This window comes from Hyaena hyaena, unplaced genomic scaffold, assembly GCF_003009895.1.
Source record: "Hyaena hyaena isolate Hyena2069 unplaced genomic scaffold, ASM300989v1 scaffold_880, whole genome shotgun sequence".
NCBI classification, from domain to species: Eukaryota; Metazoa; Chordata; class Mammalia; order Carnivora; family Hyaenidae; genus Hyaena; species Hyaena hyaena.
Window position 1 is genome coordinate 407,226 of NW_024081515.1, and position 14,555 is coordinate 421,780.

Here is a 14,555-nt window from a genome sequence, read left to right on the forward strand (position 1 = left end):
ATTCACAGATGACTGTAAACCAGATGATGCTAAAACTACTGAGTCTCTGGGTCAGAAAAAAACATTTAAAAAATATGTCCATCAGTAAACTCCAATTCCAGGAGTTTTGGGCATCCACATTCCCAGGCTTTGGGCATCCACATTCCCAGGCTTCTCACAGACTTAACAAATCCGAATCTCCAGGCCAAGGTCCCAGGAACCTGGATCTTGAACCAACTTCTCCAGTTAATTCAGATGGGTGAGTCAAGTCTGGAAAAGGGGGATCTCTAGGCCAAGCCAGCATATTTCTTGATGAGCAAGGATGAAGTCTTCTTTGAAAGAATATCCCAAATGCCAAAACAGCATGGAGCTTGGCACATGGTAAGGATTCAACCTTTGTTAAATCCCCGGTTACAAGCCCGTGACTAGAACGAATGTCTGCCTTGCATTCCTCTGGGACTCAGAGATTATTAGACTTGAGTTTTAAATTCCACTGCTGTCAGCACTATTGGACTTGTTCCTTACCTATTTGAGTCAAAGAAAAAATTTTAAACTATTTTCCAAAGAATTTTAATCTCTCTTACATGTTCTAAAGTAGCAAAACAAGGTCTTATTGTTTCATGCTGGGTAGAACGTTTGGTTCAGAAGCTACTTACCAAGATGTGGACACCTTACAAAATATACTCTACTGCCTGCTTTTCTCTGCTCCAATTTGATTAACTGTATGTGTATATATCGCATTATCTATTATGTGATCTTACCAGGAAAAGCTTCTGCGTTTCAGGATTTGGAGGTCTGGGACATGCCTAACATCTTGTTAAATATATTTTCTTATAGCAATAAACTTATAGAGTTATACTGGGGGAAAATACCTAAATTTTAATTGTTGAGTAGAAAGCAAAAGTTATACTATACACACATTCAATTACAATGATAAAGGAAAAATAACCCCGGCATTGTGTATTTTGACCATTGCCTTTGAGCACTATATTTGTTCAGAATATCTTCTGTAGAAGCAGTTAGAAGCCCCTTTACTTAATTTAACTGGAAAGCACTTTCAGAAAGAAGTAGTTCCACATTAAACTAATACTCCACTAGCGTCATTCTGATTCAGACATCTATCACTACACCAGCAAGGCGCAATCATTCTATAACTACAAACTAAGCATTATATAAGCATAACAATAATTTGCGTGTTAATCTTCTACAATAAAATACTCTCACAACTCTGCCAAGAGTCATGTGTGAGATGAATTGTGGGAAGCACGTGTTTAAAATTCATCTGGATAAAAATCTCTGTACTTTGGCAAAGACCTAATTACTACAGCTCACCGTGCCCAGCGTCACAGTCTGGACGCAGGACTTTGTTGCAAGCTGCAGGTATAGGTCACCCCCGGAAGGGTGCATACTCGTGAAGTGGGCTGAATGGAGAAGCACTCTTCAAGTGCCAAAGCCTGTGCTTTCAATGAACAACAATAACAGCAAGAACATCAACAATAGCAACCAAACTACAAGTTGGACAAGGCCCACTTGACACCACTTTCTGATTCCCCAGGACTGAGTCCTCATTTCTGTTCCCCTCCCTTCTCTGACACCTATCACACCAGCAGACTGTACGATACACCACTAGCTATGAGCTCACTCTGCCATCAAGTGAAGTGCTTATTTCCTCTGCTGTCCTTTTCATGCTCTGTTACACGTGTAAGTATTGAGATTTTATTTTGCAGAAGAGGCTGTATTTTGTTGGCGAATCGGTTTAAGGGGTCAAATGCCTTTTGGGAGGTTCCAGAGAAATGGTAAAGATATTTGTAGAAGGGCAAAAGTAACATAGTGGAATCATTATCATTTTGGAGAGAGAAGGATCTGCACTCAGCCTCTATTAAGCTTCTACTGTGTGCCACACAGGTGGACATTTTACATAATTATCTCTACCCTCAGAAAAACAGCTCTATGAGTAGAAAATGTTTTCTCCCATTTTAGACTAGACGCAAAGAGTAAAAGACATTGAAGGTGCTCCTGGGTGGCTCAGTCAGTTAAGTGTCCGACTTTAGTTCTGGTCATGATCTTGTGACTAGTGAGTTCGAGCCCCATGTCAGGCTCTGTGCCGACAACCCAAAGCCTGGAGCCTGCTTCGGATTCTGTGTCTCCCTCTCTCTGCCCCTCCCCTGCTCATACTTTGTCTCTCTCTCTCTCTCTCTCAAAAAAAAAAAAAAAAAACATTAAAAAAATTTTAAAACACGTTGAAAAATCTGTCCATGATTTTCAAATTCAGAAGTGACACAGCCAGCACGAGAACTTGAGACCATCCCTCTCCAAACGTAAAACTTTATTCATTAATCGTGTGTATTCCTGGCACATTTATTAGGGTTGACTATCTTCAGTCATGTGTAAGTATAATGCAATTAGGTTTTGTGTCTCCCTCTCTGCTCCCCAGGCGAGGCAACCTCAAGTACAGGGATCCTACCTTACTGCTTTTCCTCTCTAGTCCTACTATAGAGTAGGATGGCATACAGTAAGTGCTAGAAGTCACCTCCTGGGTGAATCATTCAGTGTATACCCTCCGTCTCTGAAAGAATCATACCTCCTTCAGGAGTACCAAGCCATTCACACAAAAATACATCCCCTCGTTGCATTTTGTGCTTCTCTTTATTTAGAGTTTCCTAAGGACCCATTTGGAAAAGAAAATGTCCAGTTAAAAATAACTGGGCTATCTCATTATTCCATTCTGTTAGGGACATATGGGCTGAATGATCACCACCAAGCTTAAGAATGTAATAGTACGCCCTCCTCATGGTATCTAAGACTTAGACTTGCTTGTGACTTTCTAAGTCGCCACATATATACCTCCAGATTCTTCTCATTTTATTAGCAGAACTCTCCAGAGTAGATGCAAACATTTTCCTTCTTCAAATGTTATTACTTTATCAGTCAGCACTGCCAGAACAGAAAGCACTCAGATTAACTTTGCCAAACTACAAGGGTAATTTGTCATGTACAAATATAGTTATACGGCCAGGTGCTTTACAACGTACTGCTAAAATACTCATCAACTTAAAAAAAAAAAAACAAGAAAAAGAAAAAGGAAGGCAGTGTCAGAACTTTGGCAAACAGTAAGTTTGAAACTGAAAAGAACATTATTAAATACAGATTGTCAGAAGTCCAAATGACTGATAAAAACATTCTTTCTGATCAAGAACCACAATCTAACCATACATTTCATAAATACATGTCCCATACGCATGTGTTTTCTGTGAGCTTCAATTAAGCAACCGTAAAATGATTAAAAATTAACCTTTACAAGGGCCTACATGTATACAAATCAGGAAGGGAAAATAAACACACTCATGAAGCATTTAAAATTAAAAACGTATCAGATCTGACAATTATAAAAACGCAACTGAAAAAAGTATGGAAAAATAAGTTGCAAAAAACTGTCCCACAAGGGTTTTGTGATACTAACAATGTTAAAATAAGGCCATGCTTTGGAGAGTAATTTGGTATCGTAATAAATCAAGTCTTTCCATTCATTGGTAATGAGCTCAGGAGGTTTGCTGTTCCAAAAAGGCAACTCTTTTGCACCAGCCTGCCTCACGTTGCAAAGCCAAAGTTTTAAACACCACCATATATATTTTTTTAACATTTGTCCATTTTTGAGAGACAGAGAGAAACACAGTGTGAGCAGGGGAGGGGCAGAGACAGAGGGAGACACAGAATCTGAAGCAGGTTCCAGACTCTGAGCTGCCGGCACAGAGCCCGATGCAGGGCTCAAACTCAGGAACAGTGAGATCATGACCTGAGCTGAAGTCGGACACTTAACGGACTGAGCCACCCAGGCACCCCAACACCATCATCTTTAATGACTTATGTTTTGCAAAAGGTAAGTTGGATGACTAAAGTATAAACGCAGCCAAGAAGAAAAACAGCTTTACTGTGGGCAATGTTAATGGTTTCTTCCCAAAAGATCCTCAGTGGAATCCATTTGAGATAAATTCAGTTTCCAACATTAAGACAACCTGTCAAGGATGGAAAGCTTGGCCCTTACACAGATCTCACCCTAATTACCCTTGATTCTTGAAAAGAATACTTGCATCAGAACAGAGAAAACTCCCAAAAGAAGAAAAGGCGCCATTAAATGAATGGAAGAAATGGTGTGGAGGGCCACCAGACACTTGACTGCTTGGACGCTCTCTTATGGTATTCGCAAAAACCAAAAAGCCCTTGGAGGGCAGAACACTGTCTTAATGTAAGACCTAGAACTATCCTGGCCCATGACAGTCTTGCATAGGTAAATGTTAGCAGTCTGAATTATGCACCTTTATAGGACTATAACACTGTATGATTACCAAGGCGTTTTCCCACACATTAATCTCATATGACCCTGCATCAACCCCGTGGAACCCTGCAGAAAGCAAATTAAGCCTCCAGGAGATTAAGAAATTTGTCCAAAGTCATAAATGTAGAAAGCAGTGTGCTGACAGAAAAAGAGAGGCATTCTTTATATAAACATATTTTCTTTCTTCCAAATCAATGTCCCTACTGCTCACTCGCCACCACAGTTAAGGTCCCAAATCACAAGCCTACATCATTAAACTATAGCTGTCCATAACAGGAAAACTTGTATCTAATAGAATGGTGGGGAGACAATGAAGTGCTATTTTTTACATCTAAACGCTTATGTGATTAAAATAATTATTACTATTTTTACAACAATATCCAACTCTAATCTCTTCGGGTAGGTTGGTAAAGGAAGAAACTTACGAACTGTATTTGGAGAATTCAACATCTATGCGATAAAATGTAACGTGCATCATTGTGTGCAAAGCCAAATGATTTCAAAGGGAACTCTATGCAGACTTACATAGCCTTCTACTGTTTCTGGTTCCTGGTACCAGTGAGAAGCTAGTCTAATAGTTTTCAGACCAACTCACAGAGGCAGTTGTGAGCAATAAAATCCTGAATGTGATAACTGGGAAAAGTAAGAGAAGAGGGGGGGAGGCTAAGTATGAATCAATTTCATCCCTCAGGGCCTACGCAGAATTCTTTGGATCCTCTATGTGAAATGCTTTTCCAATCTACTTCCGTAACCTTCACCTCCCTTTATCTATGAGGAGTATCAGAATCCCTGGCATTATTTCCTTCTTCAAAATATCTGAGTCCAAGTCTAGAGGAAAGTGGGAGAAGAAACTATCACAGAGGCTATTTTGACACTGGATTTTCATAAAAGTGACGCCCATAGGCAGCTGGGGATAAGAGTGACACCAGCACATGGACCTATTTCGGGACTGATACGAGTCTAATGTTTTCCATTCAGCTCATGACCTCTGTTGACGTCAACTGGCACTATATTTGTGAACAGACTTTAGGAGCCACTGTTCTTTCACTCTGTGTTGAAGGGGGTTTCAATATTCCAGGACCTAATAGCTTCTAAGAACTTTGAGACCTGATTTTTTTTGCTACGTTTAAATCCAAAAGCCCTCAGGTTCTTAAAAGGTTCAGATGGAAGATTCTTTTATCTGTGTCTTGAAAGCTCTAATAAAGAGAACTGAAATATAACACATGACCTGTGGACTGAGGGGGACAGAGGAACTTAGGCCAAGTTTCCTGCACATTCCCTTAAAAGCAACCAGGGGAAAAAGTGAGAAAAACTGCTCGGCTCTAATGAGCACCTAATGGGTAGGAGGACCGAGACTTATTTTGTGAATGTTTAAAAAAAAAAAAAAAAAAAGGCTGAGGTCTTTAACCACTAAAATGCCGGAAAACTTGTGGCCTTATTAAGCATCAGCAGAATAACTGACCAGTGTTTGAGAATCATGAATGTGGCCTTTAGACTTCCCAAAGTATACAAGGATATTTTCTTTGACTTTCCCTTATTACAGAGCCATAAAACGACACTGCTTTGTTCAGGGGACTCCAGACACATGGTGCCGCATGCTTCTGCAGAAACACATCCCACATTAAATTAAGTTAGTGGTGGTATTTGAAAAATAAATAAATAACGGAGTTCCAATTCACTGCAAATGGTACAGGAGGCCAGTAAGTGGGAAGCCCACAAGAGAAGGACTTCTTTTAGAAAGATGTTTTACAGGACTTTTTCTGCATCATTAACTCTTCTGGAATCCCGAATATAACATGATGAATTTCCCTTAAAAAAAGTAGCTACTGTTTAATTTTGAATCACTTCAAAGAGCCTCAGTAGAAGGAATCAAAGAAAACCAAAAAAGAACAGTAGATATGAAATTCGCCAAGAAAGAAGAAAAAACCCACGAAGGTTCTAACAGATTTTGACCATGTACTGAAAATACCACTGATTATTTTGCTAATACAGTGTTTTACTGTTCCATGCTACTGAAATAAGTCTCTGTATTCATCGGAACACAGGATATTTTTATTACAATATTTGTGTCATTGCTCTTTAAAAAGAAACATATTTAAAACCTTGAAAAGAATCTCTGTCTTAAAATGGTTTTTTTGATGTATATGTAGGTGAGTGTGTGTGTTTTACTATAAACAGATACTTAATTGGAGTTCACGTTGCTGAAAAGAGTAAAAAGATACGGGCAGTCTTATTCCTATCCCCAACATGTAGTTCTAGGAAAAAAAATATGTAACTTTTAAAAAGCAAAGCATTTGGAAGGTGAGGAAAAGAAAGAAAGTTAGCTAGGGTATTATAACGGTTGTATAATAATAATAACAATAATGTCTTTGAAAATGTCTTTTACGTAAAACCTGCCCAAGGGAAAAGAAAGAAAACCTCCTAAAAATTCCATATCCATGAATACCACTACATCAAAAACCATCTGGAAAATGTCAGATAATGGTACCCGCCCACCTAAGAAATTCAGTAAACTTTGTCTTCAATTACCATTTAGAATAATCAACTCAAATTGAAATTTCAATTTCAAAACCCTCAGAAGACAAAGCTGGGATTAGGAATCAGATTTTAAAAGTCTCCTTAAAAGACCATCTGTTTATAGACACCCTTCTCGCATCCCACCTCGCCTGTCCTTGATCTATCCCATAAGTTCACAGCAGAAGCAGGGCTGGATTTAAAGACATACACACACTGCTACCATGAAGTCTAGTTATCACATATATGCTCTGAGCCTGTCTCAAGCTTCCCTTGTTATGTAAGCACTTAGGGGCAATAAAATTTCACTTACATCCAGCAGCACTGCGAGTCTCAAAACATTAGTCTACCTGATTGTACAATCCTTTTACTGGCAATGGATAGCACTGCTATTTTATTTATATTGATCATATTGTCGATGCTATACAGAATAACCATTTAGTAGCCTATTAGCCTGTAACATTTTATTACTGTTGTGAAATATCATTACCCATACTGAACTCCATATTAGAAAAATCAGGCTCGGAAATCTAAACATTCAGATAGAACGACAGAGCCTTTGGGTTTTTCCCCCTACGTAATCTGCAGACTGATGAGAAGAAAGAAAAACAATGAGTATTCACTTCTCACAGATAGAGGTCACTAATGGACTGGATTTGAATCACTGTGGCAGAAACCACAAAGTTATTAAAGTAATCTAGTGAAAAATGAACTTGAATTGAAATTAAAGTAAAAATACTAAAAAGATGATTACCCAGAAAGGTCTGACCTGAATAGAAATAAAATTGCATCACCTTGACCTTTTTTGAATCTTCTAAACAGTGAGCAAAACTGAGACACCCCCCCAACCTCTGTTATTTTTTAACTTCAGACACTGCTGATTACAGAAGCAGCAATTCTTCCTTGTTGGGTACAAGACCTAAGAGTCAGACTAGATCAGATGTTCACACTGAGTCTCTACAGAATAAAGCTTCTGGACATACATACTTGAGACTTTCTTGAAACCACAGCTTCAAGCTGGGAAGATATAAGGTTGCTTCAGGGAGATATGTCTAAATCCTAAATCAAACTCTCTAGCAGGCCAGAATATAAATGTAACGGGCATCAGATGAGGTTCAAATTAGATCCAGCCGGTCAAAGTCAAATTCGGATAAGATCACATCATCTGAAACCTAGCGTAGGGGGAAAAAAAAGAACCCATGACTGCCTAAGGAACCTCAAGGCAGCCCAGCATGGTGTCATTTGGGAATCTACTTTCTTCTGTTAAAAGCATCCCTGGGAATTTCTAAAACGGCAATGAAACTACTGAAGTGTTAAGACATGGGCATTAAAAAAAAAAAAAAAGCATTCTTTCCATTCTAGGTTTGTAATCGGTTCTGTTACACAGCTAGCCCAATTCTTTTTACAATTTCTTGTACCTACTGGCAGAGACATGGCATAATGCTTGAAATTTCGTCCTCCAACTTCCTCCACTCAGATATTGCCGATTCAACATGACAGTATGGTGTAACACTGCCATTGGTGATTATCACAAATTCTTAAATGGTTTAACCCTATCCTGCTTGGGGCTTTTGAGGAGGAAAGGAAGAAAAGTTGTATTCAGAGGAGCAATAGCATCATGGGGAATGAGCAACTTTTCATGGCATGTGTGTTACCCAAAGATTTAGTCTCTTCTAACATGGTGGCTTGTCCATCTTATATATCTGCTGCATATTGCTCAGTGATTTAAAAAAATCCAGTTCTAACACTTTAGATACCAACCTAAAATTTTACATTCATACTGCAACAACTAAATACATCCTTGAACAAACGCCAACCTGCGTTATATTACCTCAAAAGGTTTGGGGGATCCTTCACTGGAGACTTAAGAAGGTCATATCACTTAAGTCCACAGACAGTATGGGTTCCTATTTGGACGCTATCCTACATATTAGCCTTAGGCTAGAAGTTAGACATAATAAATTCAGCAATCCGCCTGTGAGCAAGGGGACATGCCCCAAAGCTCCCTGAAACCCTGTGTGAGTTAAGAGCCTCCCGGCTGAGTGGCAAGCAATAGCTCCCATTTAGATGGGGCTTTGCATAGCAAATGCAGCATGTGAGGAAATCTAATCAGCACCTTGCACTCCTGCGCGAGCATTTACACGGATTTGTGCCTTGCAATTGATTAGCTTACTGTAAGCTTTACAAGAGATTCCTTCCACTAAAATTAATCAAAAGCTCTTGGAGACTGATTTCCATTTACAAGAGAAGTTAAGATGAGCTTCCCGGTGAATAAATAATGATCATAATAGAGATGATGGCAGCAGCAAACGCTGAGCTGCTTTGAAACTCAAAACTGGACGGGGGGGGGGGGGGGGAGTGGACATTGGAGAGTTGGGGTTGGAATCTTTCTGTAGCTCTCCGAGGGACAAGCAGGAGCTATTTTCTTAGCTTAAGTAAGGCTGCTGTTCAGGAAACGTGACCATATCCTCTCCCCTGCCCCCAGCCCCAATTGCACAGTACTCACTCCCCCCACACCATGGCGCATCAGGCCACCGAGGAAAAACCGGCCTCTCTGCAACACCACTGACACCCCCCTCAATACACACACACACACACGCACACACAATACATTCACTGAAAATTCACGTCGGCAATGGTTAATGCTTTTCTTATCAGCCCGCAATAAAAATGTGACTTCTAAAGTTTTTATTTTATTACGCCAGAAGGTGAATGGAAGGAGGGAGGGAGGGAAAGATCCGGAGATGTCAAAGGGGGGAAAGGTACATTTTTCTCTTTACTTGAATCCCTCTCTCTCCCTCCCTGTCTCTCTCTCTCTCTGTCTCTCTCTCTCTCTCACACACACACACACACACACGCGCGCCCAGATTTGCTTTCCTACACCAGCTAAATGGGGTGGGCGAATGGGATGGGAGTGGGCTCCTATCATGTTGAAAAGACGTTAAATATTAAGGCTGAGAGAGAGCGAGAGGGTGAAGGTGAGGGTGGGAACGAGTGTAATCCATGCATCATCCCCCCGGACTGAAGAATACTAAAAGCCCCTGAATCCACATTCTCATTTTCCAAGGAGCTACGAGATGAGGCCCCAGCTGGGGCCGACGGTTCTCCTCAATCCGCAGGGGGAGCTTCACCGCCCTACCCAGCTGCCCACCGGGGGCAGAGAAGCGCCACGGGCCCCTCTAACCAGACTGTCGATCTCCCCGCGCTGGGTGCCCATCCCCGGGATCTTGAACTTCGCCTCCCTCGCACTTTCAGTCAGCTCAGGCCAGCGTCAGGGGCCGCGCTGGGAAGGCGCGGAAGCCCAGCGGCGCGGCACGGAAGGAGAGAGTCGGGGGTGCGCATTACCTGCGAAGGTTCTCGAGGTCTCCTTCCAGCCCCGGTGGTAATCTCGCTCAGCGCCGCGTCCTCCCCCAGATCCAAACTTTTGCTGGGTCCTTCGGGTGGCGGAGGCGGCGACGGTGGCGGCTGCCGAAGCCCAGCCCTGACGCCCGCAGCGTCGGGGTGCGGGGGTGCAGAGGCCGGAGCCTCAGAGCCGCGCGCGCCTCCCCGCAGCCGGCCGGAGCCCCGGCGCCCCGCTCGCCCCGCTCGCTCTCGCCGTTCTCCCCTACGGAGCCGCGGCATCGTCTCCCGCCTTCCTCCGCCACCTGCACCTCCAGGGCTCGGGCATGCCACTTTCTCTCGGCTCCCGCCGCCGCGGCCCCCGCCTCCTTGCCTCCCCTGCCTCCCCGCTCCGCCTCGACCGAGCCAGGAGTCCCGAAAGACAGCGAGCGGGGAAAGGCGGCGAACGAGGCCCCGCAGCGCCGGGGCTCCGCGGGCGCGGAGGACCCCTGGGGGCGGCCGGGGAGCCGGGCGTGAGCGCCTCGGCGGCCGCGGAGCTGACGGCGCGGAGCCCGGGACCCGGGCGCGGCGCGGGGCTGCGCGGGGGCGGGCGCGGGGCGCGCTCCAAGTGCGGCGCCGGCCGCGGTGTGGGTCCCCAGGCTGCTCCGACCTCACTGCTGCCACGATCGGACGCGGCCGGGTTAATGTAGACGCCGCGGCCCCCGCCCCCTCCCCGCCTGACACCCCCGGGAGATGTTTACAGTAATGAATTCGCGGGATCGCCTCCGCCGCTCCCGCGCTCCTCCTCTCGCTCCGTCCCCCGCGCTCTGGCGCGCTCCCCTCCCCGAGTCCTCTTTCTCTGCACCCCCTCTCCCTCCCTCCCTCCCTCCCCTTCGGAGTCCCTCCCACATTTCTGGTTTAAAGAATGCTTGGGAGGCGCGGCTGCAACCCTAAGCTTTCCGAGAGGCAAAGTCGGACTCGGCTTTTAACCCTCTCCTCCCTGAAGAGTTGCAGGGCGTCTGGGCCAGCACCATGCATGCCACCCTGACCGAGCACGCCTTCTCCTCTCTCTAGCCTGCACCTCTCCCCCCCCCCCCAACTCTTAGGGGTAATGCCGCCGTCTGAGCGCTGAAAGTCGGTTTCTCCCCTGCCCGCTTGCGATGTACTTGCAAATCAGAGGATCTGTTACTTAGACACTGAGAAATGATCGAATCGTGAGATTAGAGGGTAAAAATATTACAAGTCTCACAACCAAGATGGCGTTATTTCAAATGAAGGCAACCCTGGTGATTTGCGCCCCCCACCCCCATCCCATCCCCCAGTTAAGTCCCTGATCCCGGACCTTATCAAGTAACTTTAATTGGAAAAATAATCCGAAGTTTAACATGATTATTTTGAACACCCATTTTCTCCCTTCACTCTGGCTGCTGGAGAAAGGGTTGTTCACTTTCCCCGTAGATTACAGCGGACAACTAAAGTCAGCCTCAAAGACTCAGGAAACAGACTTGACAGCAAAAAGAGCCTGATTTGTATACAGGCAGCGTTTCCAGTTCGCAATCTCTTTGCAAAGGTTAAAGAGTAAGGTAAGAAAACCAGGTGCACGTCTCTTTCTTGGAAAACCTATTTTAAAAGCTTCTGGTTTTCTCCTCTCGTCTCATCGTCGCTCCTCCTGCCTCCAGTAAGTTGCTGTCATGTTTTAACAAGTCTGTAGAGAGACTGATTGCGAACAGAAGAGGGAGAGCGAGCTCGCGCCAAGCGCGGGGCTGCGCCGAGACGCGCCGTCGGCGGGGCCACGCGGGAAGCAGACAGCAAGCTTGGAGCTCGCGCAGGACCAGCTCCCTAGGGATCCACAGCCTGTCGCGGACGAAGAGCGAGGCAGGGGCGGCGGCCACGACCGGCTCTGGACGACTTCCCCGTCCTCAGTTCAAAGCCTGAGTCACTTAGCACCGCTTTCCCAACTGTTTGTATTTCCTTCTCATCCCTGTTGTGTCTACCGCCTTCAAGTTTCTGAGTGCCTCCGTCGTCTTCAGACGACTTAGAGAAACGCCCCATTTGCCTCCCAAGCCCAAGCCACGCACAGATCCACCCAGACGCACGCCCGAGACGCACGCTGGCACACGCGCTCACACGCGCGCGCGCGCGCGCGCACACACGCACACGCGACCTGGGTTTGTGCCCGCGGGTCGCGGCTCCTGTTACATTATGCAAAGTGGCCAGGAAAATACTTTGATTTGCATCTACATAACCGCTCCTCTCCCCAGACTCCGTGCGCGACTAACAAATATCCACAGGAGGAGGGGCACGGCTGCAGGAGTTAACCTGACTAGGAAAGACTGAGGGCCATCTTGCCGGGAGGCTCCGGGAGCGAAGCGCCAGCGAGGACGGCCGTGGTGGCCTCCACCTCCACCAGCAGCTGCAGCTGCCTGGAGCCCCGTGCGACCCAGGAGTTCCCTGGGCGTCGAGCGAAAGTCCAGTCGGCCCCCATCATCCTTAATGTCCCTGGTTCACACCCCGCCCTCAACTGGCAACCTTGATCTTGGGCCTGATTAGAAACCAGAAGTAAGCACTCCGCCGCTGAAGGCACGGAGACGAGCCCGAGACCGGTCAGCGCGGCCGAGGGATCTTTCCAGGCTGCGCAGAACCCGCGCGGGGACGCGGTGGCGGCTGGCGGGGCCCCGCACCGAGCGCGGGGGCGGGCTGGGGGGGGGGCGGCGCTCTCCGCCGTCCCGCGGGCTCTGCGCGTCCCACGCTCGCCGCCCGAGAACGCACCCGGGCTCCGTCCGCGGTGCTCGCCGGGCTTCCACCGCCCCCGCTGGCGCGCCGCGGAGACGCGCCGGCCGAGCCCCCAGCGGGGCCGCTCCAGAGGAGCAGAGCGGAGAAACCCTTGCTTCTGGAAAAAGTAACCTCCTCCCCAACTCGAAGGGAAATGCACCGGCGTCCTCCGAGTCCTTTCAGCCACAGATCAGTCCCGGACTCCGGGCAGGAGGCGGCTTTAGATGCAACCTCTTGATAACAGCGGTGACAAGAACGTCAGACGGAGGAGCGGGCGCGGGGGTGGCGGGGCAGGCGGTGTTACTCCTAGAAGTTAGCGTATTCATTCTGGGGGAGTGGGAGGCTGGATCCCAGCAAGCTTAATGGTTCTGGACACCCCACTTTGGGATCGACCCTCCCAGCAGACTAGCAAATTTGGGTTTCCACCCAGAGCTCGGGTTCAAAACTCTTTGAAGGAGATAAATTCTACCTGCAAATAGACCTCCCTTAAGTCGGGGGAGAGTGAAGCAGCCCAGGCTTTCGCTGGAGGAAAGAAAAACCCAAAAACATCCCATCCCGATGACCACCCCTAAGCTGGTTCAAAAAATACCTGTGTCGCTCCCGCCCTCCCCCTCCCCCTCCACCCCCGGCCGCTCAGCAGCCGCTCCGGCGGTTGCTGGAAACCCCAGCCGGTACCTCTGCCCCTTTACCTGGCAGCCGCGCCGCGTCGCGGGGGCTCATCCGAATCCGACGGGGTCGGGGAGGTGGAAAGGGAAGAAGCTGGCGCGGCAGCAGCGGGGCTCCCGGGGCATGGTATTGTTTTAGGGGTCACCGCCAAGGTCCCTCCTGCCCATCGTTGAGAACGGCCAACCGGATCCCGGGTCGGGTGGACGCCGCGGCGCTGCCGCCCCGCAGCGGCTCGGCGCCGGATCCGAGGGCCCGGGCGCCCCCCCCCCCCCCCCCCCCCCCGGCGGCAGCCGCGCAGCCCGGGCGCGGGGTTGCGGCCGCTGCCGGGACCTCCGAGCGCCGGTTCCTCCGCGGCGACGGTGGAAGGTGCCGAGCTCACAAGTGACAGCGACAGGTTTCGTCCGTACAACTAACTCCGAGGTACCCAGCCCGAGACTGTGCGCCGTGTTACCCCTCCCCCTCCCCTCCCTCCTACCGGGGAGGGAGCTAAGTTAACCCTGTGTGCGCCGTACACTCCCTGGAGAAGCTGCCACCGACTCGGAAACCGCAAGCAGCGGCTCCGGGGGCCAGAGCTTTGTTCACGTGCGTTCCCGGCGGGGGTGTTGCTGTCCGGGGGCGCTCGCTGGCGAGGCGCCGGGGGGGGGGGCGGCTTCCAGCCCCGGGCTCCGGCCTGGGAGGAGCCCCGCGTTCATCCGGACCAGACCCAGCCCTCGGAGTCTTTTTTTTTTTTTTTTTGCCTCCAGTTACCAGATTTATTGAAGTTGCCAGCAAACTTGGGTTTCATTCCTCTATTTCTTCCTCCCTCCCGCCCCTCGCATTATTTCCTTTCCTAGCGGTGCTTTGAAGATGTCCAACTCTCCGATCGTTCTCATTCTAGCTTATAACTCTTTTGCGTGTGCGAGACGAATGGTGGAGGGTACGCACCAACCCACGCAACATCTAAATGGGAACGCGGGGAGAGCTGTGTGCCACC

At 47.7% G+C, this 14,555-nt stretch overlaps 1 protein-coding gene across 1 annotated transcript in view; it reads right to left on the reverse strand.

Annotated features, from left to right (window-relative positions):
- The window catches only part of FLRT2 (fibronectin leucine rich transmembrane protein 2), a 101,716-nt gene extending 87,740 nt beyond the window's left edge, over positions 1-13,976 (reverse strand). The window contains exon 1 of the mRNA XM_039220335.1: positions 13,606-13,976. The gene's annotated coding sequence lies outside the window, so the exon portion shown is untranslated. The remainder of the gene's footprint in view (positions 1-13,605) is intronic.
- Positions 13,977-14,555: the final 579 nt, after the last annotated feature.